At 42.0% G+C, this 8,686-nt stretch overlaps 1 long non-coding RNA gene across 1 annotated transcript; it reads right to left on the bottom strand.

The window, feature by feature from the left end:
- Positions 1-3,938: 3,938 nt before the first annotated feature.
- LOC133479501 (uncharacterized) lies at positions 3,939-6,330 on the bottom strand. Its single transcript, XR_009788970.1, has 2 exons — positions 6,047-6,330; positions 3,939-4,867 (listed from the first exon to the last, which is right to left on the bottom strand). It is a non-coding gene; the product is annotated as an uncharacterized LOC133479501 (long non-coding RNA).
- Between the last annotated feature and the right edge of the window lie 2,356 nt (positions 6,331-8,686).

The following is an 8,686-nucleotide window of genomic DNA, read 5'->3' as shown; positions in this document are numbered from 1 at the left end:
GCAGGATACTGCCCGAATACGCTGAGGGAAAGAAAAGCAAAGGAAGTGAAGGACGGATGGACCTTCAAAGGGAATTATTATACAAAAATTACTTAGGTACTCCCACTATTCTTTCTCGCCCCACTTATATTTTTGTAAATAATTTCCTATATAAATTTAAACCACAAATACATCACAAACTATGATCCCAAAACCGTTTAATAGCATTTCAAGCTAATCTTACAACATTACCCTGAAATGTTTAATTTGCAAAAAAATGCACCGGAAGTGCACAAGTACATGCGGCTAAGACTTTCCTTAACTTCCACTAATAACCCTCTGACCGCTGTGTGACTTTTATTCCTTATGTTTACTATTTCTGGTGAATTTTTTGTGGTGTTATAGTCTTTTACTGTTTTGAGATTCCCCCATGACACTTCAAAGACCATCCGGTTCATGTTTCTGTGGGAACCAGTGTAAATGTGGTGGAAACACAGGCAGTTCTTGGGACTCCTCCCATGAATGCCCGCAACCCCCCTGCCCTTCTGACCCTTGTGGTGGGAACATGGACAGTTCTTGAGACTGTGTGAATCTCCCTCTGGAACACTGTCACTACTGTCCCGTAAAAACACACACGTTGTTGAATAATTGTTTCAAGATTTCCACCATTTTCCTGAACTTAACACACAGCGGTAAATCTAAAATCCATTTTAGTAGACATGGGTGAAATTTGAAACAATTAAATAGTTTCATTTTTGTGTAATTTGGGTGGGTCACTTTAGGAAAGGTCATCCAATTTTAGGGTGAAGGACTGCCATTTATGTCAAAATGAGTCCACAATAGTTCAGAGTTAAGACACCTTGGAACTGTATTCAATTATATATGTTTCCTTTAAAATGTTTGCTTCATAAACTGTATCTCAAAACTCCTCGCAGTTTACTTTTGGGAATAAACACAACAGCATGACGGCATCGCAAGGCAGCGACCCGTGCTGCCCTTACTATGACACCGGGTCGATTTTTATGGCTTTATGGAAAATAGTGCGGCGGCACGCTGGTAAAGGGAGGCAAGGGGGTCACGGAGGGATTTGTTAAGTTATTACGGCGTCTGGAGCAAGGCCCTTATCGGCACCTGCCACGTCTTTGGCAGACCCGGTGGGATTGCGTTGACCCTGGTGGAAGTAATGGATATTAGAAAATCTTCCTTGTGTGAAGGTGGAGGGAAAGGGACGAGGGGGAGGCGAGGGAGTGGGGGGATGGGCGACTGAGCACGACAAAGGCAGCGAGGCGGCAGAAATGGATAGAAGCTCAAGGACATAAAGCTACATTGAGGCGGCACTCAACACTACAAAGATCTGGAACTCGGCAAAAGCGAAAGGCCAAGGTCTGACCGGTTTGTAAATTTAGACCACCAGAATGCATTTTAAAGGCTGGGCACAAAAGTTGCCTTGTTTCTTATTGTGGCCCGAACACAAAACGCAAAAACTCATTGCAGCGCAGCTCCTGACACCGTTCACATGAAATTGGGTGGGCATGTCTACCATAACAGGACACACCAAAAAGTCTCAATAATCCATGCCAAATATTGAACAAGAAGTCAGCCATTTTGGGCAAATTCCAAGGGGCTCATAGTGTGACAAACTCCGTCTAGGGAATTTGCCTCCAAGCAGTAATCCTAGACAAAAAAATTTGAAGCAAATTTTAGGGTTCAAGCACAAAAGTTGCTTTTTTCTCATTGGCGCCTGAGCGTTAGGTGGTCCCGAACACGACTTCCCAGAACTCATTCATTCGTTTCCCCTGGAAAGTAGGAAAACAATTGCCTCTGACACCAGTTTCACCCATTCACCTGAAATTGTGCGGACATGTCTATCATCACAGGAAGCATGAAAAAGTCTCAAGGACCTGTGCCAAAAATTGTATAGGAAGTCAGGCATGTTGGGCAAAAAAGCGCTTGTACAAGGGAATTTTCACTCAGAAGCAGATATACTAGACCAGGGTTTACCAACCTTTGCTGAGCCAAGGCACTTATTGTTTACATTAGAAAAATCTATCTAATAAGAAAGAAAGAAAGAATTTGCCCCCGACTCCAGTTTTACACATCGACACCAAATTGGGTGGACATGTCTATCATAACATGACGTATGAAAAAGTCTCAAGGACTCATGCCCGAAATTGAACAGCAAATCGCCCATTCTGGTTTGAAAGAGCTATTTTGGGCGACACTGTTGTCCTGCACCTGCTGTGTCTACCCAAGCGGCGGTCCAGAATTAATGAAGACGGAATGTTTTGGCGTTTTACATTCATGCGGACAAAGGCACTCACAGAAGGTGCTGGCTTTCTGACAAGTGCTTTATTACTGCCACAATTGGCCTTCACAAGGTCGAAGCCACAAAAATCAGAGCTCATTTACTCCCGAATGCACTACAGCCATTTGCCCATGTTGTTTTATGTTTTTTCATACACTCCCGTGCAGAGCAAATCAAAAGCAAACATACAGTAAATGTTTCACAGCGTGTCACATCTCCTTTTAGGATTTCCGAACCTCGCCCCCATCCCCGACATTTTTTTATTTATTTATTTGAATAGCTTTTGTGCTGATGTTGCGGGCAAACTCGCAGTGACATCAAGCGTATAAAGTGTCTGGGATGGAAGCAAGACTTGGAGGAGACGCGGCTTTCTTTATCGTGGAAGACATTTTAATGTTGCTTATGTCATCACGCATCCCCGCCCGTGAAGTTTGGACATGAGACGCTCCAATACCTACCCGCCGCCAAACCGGCCACCCTTACTCCTAGTGCTATAACCGCCATGAACCCTACAGTGATCGCTTATTGACTCCACGCTGAAGCTCAGGCTCGGGTGGAAGGTGGGAGGGGAAAAATTAGCCAGCAGTAAATAGATCAGTTTGATAAGGTTTCCTCAGAATAAGCCTTATCTCTGGCATTCAATTTGAAACAGCTGTGGTAGAAATAGGCCACTTGTCATTTATGGTTTGGATTAAAAACCCTTTACTGCATGTCACCCTTCCTTTTGGGCATGTTTAAAAAAGTATTTTTAAAACATAATTTAATTTTTTTTGATCCACGCTTAATTTGTGACACTATACAAATATTTTAAAAGAAAATCAACTTATGACACCTTTTAAAAGTATTACTAATAAGAAAAAACTTCACACTACTATTGGCATGTCAGACAATTATTACATTTTTAAAATTGTATTTCTTTCTTTTACTTTATTGAATTTATTTTTGAAAAGTAATGCCCTATTTTTAAGTACTTGTAATTTATTTTTGAACTATAATTCTTACAAGAAATGAGCATGAGAAAAAAAAGTGTATTGCATGGAGTTTTATTTAAAATTCGATATGGGTGCCAGCATTAGCCACCAGTTTCTCAAGCCGCCTGGGATCCGCATTAACTGATTTCACAAGGAACGCTCAGAAAAAAGTCGCAGGGTGTTAAGTCAGGACTTCTGGCTGGTCGATAATACACAAAAATATTGAGAAAAATATTACAACATATGAATAAATTATATTTATTTTAAAATAGGGAGGTACTTTTCAATCACCCTGTGTATATATGTATATATATAAAACTAAAGTCATGTTTGAAAATGTTTTTTTTTTTTGTGTGTGTTATAATGAATCCATCCATCCATTTTCTACCGCTTATCGGGTCGCGGGGGCAGTAGCTTTAGCAGGGACGACCAGACTTCCCTCTCCCCAGCCAATTCATCCAGCTCTTCCAGTGGCATCCCAAGGCGTTCCCAGGCCAGTCGAAAGACGTAGTCTCTCCAGCGTGTCCTGGTACCAGTCCTATTGAGAGGGGTTGGACTCTCTGCCACTCTGGAGTTGCCCACAGTGAGAGGCAGGTGTGGGTATAGTTATTGCCCCCCGGCTCGCCGCCTGTACGTTGGGGTTCACCACGGTGAACGAGAGGGTAGCCTCCCTCCACCTTCGGGTGGGGGGACGGGTCCTGGTTGTTATTTGTGCCCATGCACCAAACAGCAGATCAGAGTACCCACCCTTTTTGCTGGAGAGCGCTCCTGCTGGGGACTCCATCGTTCTCTTGGGGGCTTCGATGCTCACGTGGGCAATGACAGTGAGACCTGGAAGGGCGTGATTGGGAGGAACGGCCCCTCGATCAGAACCCGAGTGGTGTGCTGTTATTGGACTTCTGTGCTCATCACGGATTATCCATAACGAACACCATGTTCAAGCATAAGGGTGTCAACACATCCATCCATTCTCAACACCACTTATCCTGGTTAGGGTCGCGGGGCGCTGGAGCCTATCCCAGCAGACTTCGGGCGAAAGGCGGACTACACCCTGCGCCAGTCAGTCGCAGGGCACATATAGAAACAGACAACCATTCGCACTCACATTCACACCGTCACTGAGTGGGAACTGAACCCACGCTGCCCGAACCAAAGTCAGGCGAGTGTACCACTACACCATCAGTGACACACACACACACACACACACACGCACACACAAATATATATATATATTTATATACATTTACTTTGGTAAAACAAATTAATAGAATAAAATAAATACAGTACTTTCACACTTCATTTTGGGGTGTTTGGAATAACCCTGTTTCTGGATTTTTTATTTTTTTTTACTCCTGTTTTGCACTCATCATGGCAGCTTCACGGGTGAGTGCGCAAGTGAGATGTAGACATAGTGGGAGCCGACACGACCTGCTGTCGATTCATCAGCGCGGGGGCCCCAGCACACGTCGGTTCGAGCAGATAAGGCCAGCTGCTGTCACACGGGGGGAAGTAATGGCCAGGGGAGCTCTCCCTCGCTTGTCGCTTTGCGGCTCGCACGTCCCATGCACCGACGGAGGTGAGGCCCAGAAACAGAAGAGGAGCTGTCAGGCCGCTGAGTGATAACGGCTTGAGTGAGGACCAAATATCGACTCGGGTCATCTAGTGCTTATGTCTGCAAGTTAGTCTCGGTATAGGAAAGCAAGTAAAATGTTCACTTGAAAGCGGCAGCTGCTGGGGTAACAAACCAGGATTGATCTATTACAGGTTGTTCAACATAGAAACTTATGTTTTTGCAGTCAAATGGTGGCAAACACTTCACAGAACCACACAATGTACAATACGAAGCCAAACCTGGCAAAATGCATCAAGAAATGATTTTCATCATAGCGTTCCAGCTTGGGTTGCAAAGGGGTGGGAAATTTCAGGTAAATTTCCAGAAAGGTTCTGGTAAATTTCAATGGGGAAATGTTGGTAATACTCCAAATTCAAAACTTAACTGGGAATTGAGGGTAATGTAATGGAACGTTATCACATTCAATCGTAAATATAAACATTGAGTTTTGTCATTGGTAGACCCATGCAAAAATACATAAATCTCCTTGCCCAAATATGAGGGCATTCCAGTACCATAATTGTTTTAAAAAATAAATAAATAAATCACTTCACTCAAACGACGGTATTTCTGAATTTCACTTGTAACTCAAATTTTGGCTTGCAACACAAAGCCACCAAACCTTGGCTACCAAATGATGACTCATATCTTGAAAAACTTGGGCACTTTAAGTCAAGCTACCACTGTATTTGCATTAAATCTAGTTGTTTAGTCATGCTAAATATATTTAAATTCCATAACTATACTTAAAACTGCAGTATGTAACTATTTTTTTGTGGGAAAGAGTGCATTTCACCACAGCCACTAATGGAGGAGAGGACACAATGCTGATTAAGCCTGTCAACTCCTCTAACATCTTTCTGTATTTTTCAGAATTAGATTTATCTTTTTATTTGGTGAGCGCGCAATGGGTTTTTGTATATAAAAAAAAGAAAAGAAAAAAAAAAAACGCACTAAATATAATATATTGCGTTACTGTAGTAGAAAATACTCATACAATAATTACTATGTAAACAAAAACAATAATAATTGCGACGAACGAGCAAAACCTCTTTCCGAGGGCCGGACCCCTTAGCTGTCCAACAAGATGCCGGAAGTAATAATATTAATTTAAAAAAATAAAATTCAGCAACGCCCAAAATGCATGCACAAACACAGCAATAATAGGGAGTGACTCACTCTGTCTGAATTGTACTGCCTCGGATGTTTCTGTCGGATATTTTCATCACAAATGCAGATAGGCTTCAAAGACAAAAAAAACAATAACAGCCGTCTGCCGCATCCGAGAGCCAAACATCTTCCCGAGGACCCTTTAGTTCCCCAACAAGGTGCCTGACAGAAAATAAACGAAGTTGAGCAACATCTGAGGAATGCAGGCACAAAACGCAGCAATAATAGTGATTTTACGATTGCTTTTTCTGAAGAATCCATCTTTTTCCCCACTAGCTGTCCTTCAAAGCAGAATAAAAACATTGTATTAATAATAATAATAATAAGTATAATTATCCATCCATCCATCCATCCATTTTCTGAGCCGCTCATCCTCACTAGAGTCGTGGAAGTGCTGGAGCCTATCCCAGCTGTCATCGGGCAGGAGGCGGGGTACACCCAGAACTGGTTGCCAGCCAATCACAGACTATAATAATAATAATAATAATATTAATCCATCCATCCATTTTCTGAGCCGCTTCTCCTCACTAGGGTCGCGGGCGTGCTGGAGCCTATCCCAGCTGTCATCGGGCAGGAGGCGGGGTACACTCTGAACTGTTTGCCAGCCAATTGCAGGGCACATACAAACAAACAACCATTCGCACTCACAGTCACACCTACGGGCAATTTAGAGTCACCAATTAATGCATGTTTTTGGGATGTGGGAGGAAACCGGAGTGCCCGGAGAAAACCCACGCAGGCACGGGGAGAACATGCAAACTCCACACAGGCGGGGCTGGGGATTGAACCCGTGTCCACAGAACTGTGAGGCTGACGCTGTAACCAGTCGCCCACCGTGCCGCCAATCATAATAATAATAATCATAATAATAATTGTAATTATTATTATGATTATTATTATTATTACCATTATTATTATGATTATCGGTACGTATGTACGCAATCAATCAGAGGTAAAAGCTGAACACTGAACACTACAAAGATACGCAAAACACAACAGAATGTGTCAAAGAAAGTTATAATTAAACTTAATTAAATCAAAGAGTTTCGATCGTGGAGACAAATCATTCTTAACACAATTTTTGAAGAGACATCACATTATCGCGTTTTGTATGACGATGAATCACAATGAATTCTCTATGAAGGGCTCGTTCCCGCAATCTGCATAAACGGCGCCCCCAGACCCCTATAAAAGGATATCCGTCTGACGCATCTCAGCCAATGCAGGAGGTTTAAGTCACAAGAGATGGCTGGTCCTAAACTTTAATAACTTCTTTAATCTTTATGATATATTCAAAACATTGGTATCATCAGAAAACTTGCTCAATACAGAAACTGACAACATAAAGCCTAATAATCATGTTAATCGTTTTAATTCATTCCGAAATTAAATTAGAGAATGTGCCACAAAACATACCTGTACAAAAACAATTTAAGAGCAGAGAATGAGCAAACACTGCATACTTTGTTAAAATACATAGCAAGTCATAAATAAAAAGCACAGCAAAGATGCATTTGTAGTTGATAAAATTCATGAAATTAGCGTTGGAAGAGACAGAAAATATATGAGTCATACGCTGACCGGATTATCTCACAATTCTACCACGCCAGCGGCAGTGTGTGTACAAATTGATCAATTACATCACATTTGCAGGTGCAGAATAACAGAGAAATATATAAATCGGTATATCGTAGAGATTACACAGAATACTGAAGCCTCGGATAAACTTGGAAATGCGGGCAGTCGGATCGTACTTCCTGCTCGCTGAGTGACAACGTCGGACGGCACGCGGACAGCTGGAGCGGGGACACACACGTATACGTAAATGCACGTACTGTACGATCATTTGAACAAAAGGAGGGTAAAAGTGATGGGAAGTGTCCATTTCATTGTTATATTGGACAGTCAACACATTAACAAATTCCTGGTTTGAGTTAATATCCCCAAAAATAATAATTATTTTTTTTTATAAATAAATGTAGTTCGAATGTGTTCTTCATCTTAGGTAAAAAATGTGTGTTTGACTTATTTTCTAATGCTGATCCTGCATTATTTGTGCGTACGCATGGTCTGCGGAGGTTCTACATTTGTTCACAGAGTACGAACAAAAACAGGCATTGAACATATTGATGAAGCAAAAATTTGGCATGTTTTGTGAATGAGGCCCATTGTTTTGATTGTCCAGAAAGTTCCAAGAATGGAAGTGGGTTCCAAGAAGGCCTGCCGACCATATATAAATGGGCTAAAAAGCATCGGTTCAGCACCTCCAATCGTTTGTCTGTGTCTTATTTGACCAATCCATTTATTTACAACATGTTGGTGTTGTCTGCAGGATTCGAAATCCAATTGGGTTTCCTCACGCAAGTTCGAATACTGCCAACAACGGCGATATGTTGTGGATACTATATCATGGAAAAGACAAAATTGTCTTGGTGCCCTCAAACTTTTGAACGGTAGTGTCTATACAGCGAAGTGAGTGAACAATTTACTCCTGAATATCCCATTATCCCATAACAAAATCCTGTATCTTGATAAACAACAAGCTAGTAACAATACGCAGCCATCGAAAGCGGGATGCTCCCCCATTCAAGCAGACAAATGCTAACACAATAGCAGCAGAAATGAGCAACGATCACGAGCGAGAGAATT

The sequence above is a fragment of the Phyllopteryx taeniolatus genome, chromosome 6, assembly GCF_024500385.1.
Source record: "Phyllopteryx taeniolatus isolate TA_2022b chromosome 6, UOR_Ptae_1.2, whole genome shotgun sequence".
In the NCBI taxonomy this organism is placed as follows: Eukaryota; Metazoa; Chordata; class Actinopteri; order Syngnathiformes; family Syngnathidae; genus Phyllopteryx; species Phyllopteryx taeniolatus.
The sequence above is the reverse complement of the archived record's forward strand: the minus strand, read 5'-3'. Positions and strand labels throughout refer to the sequence as shown.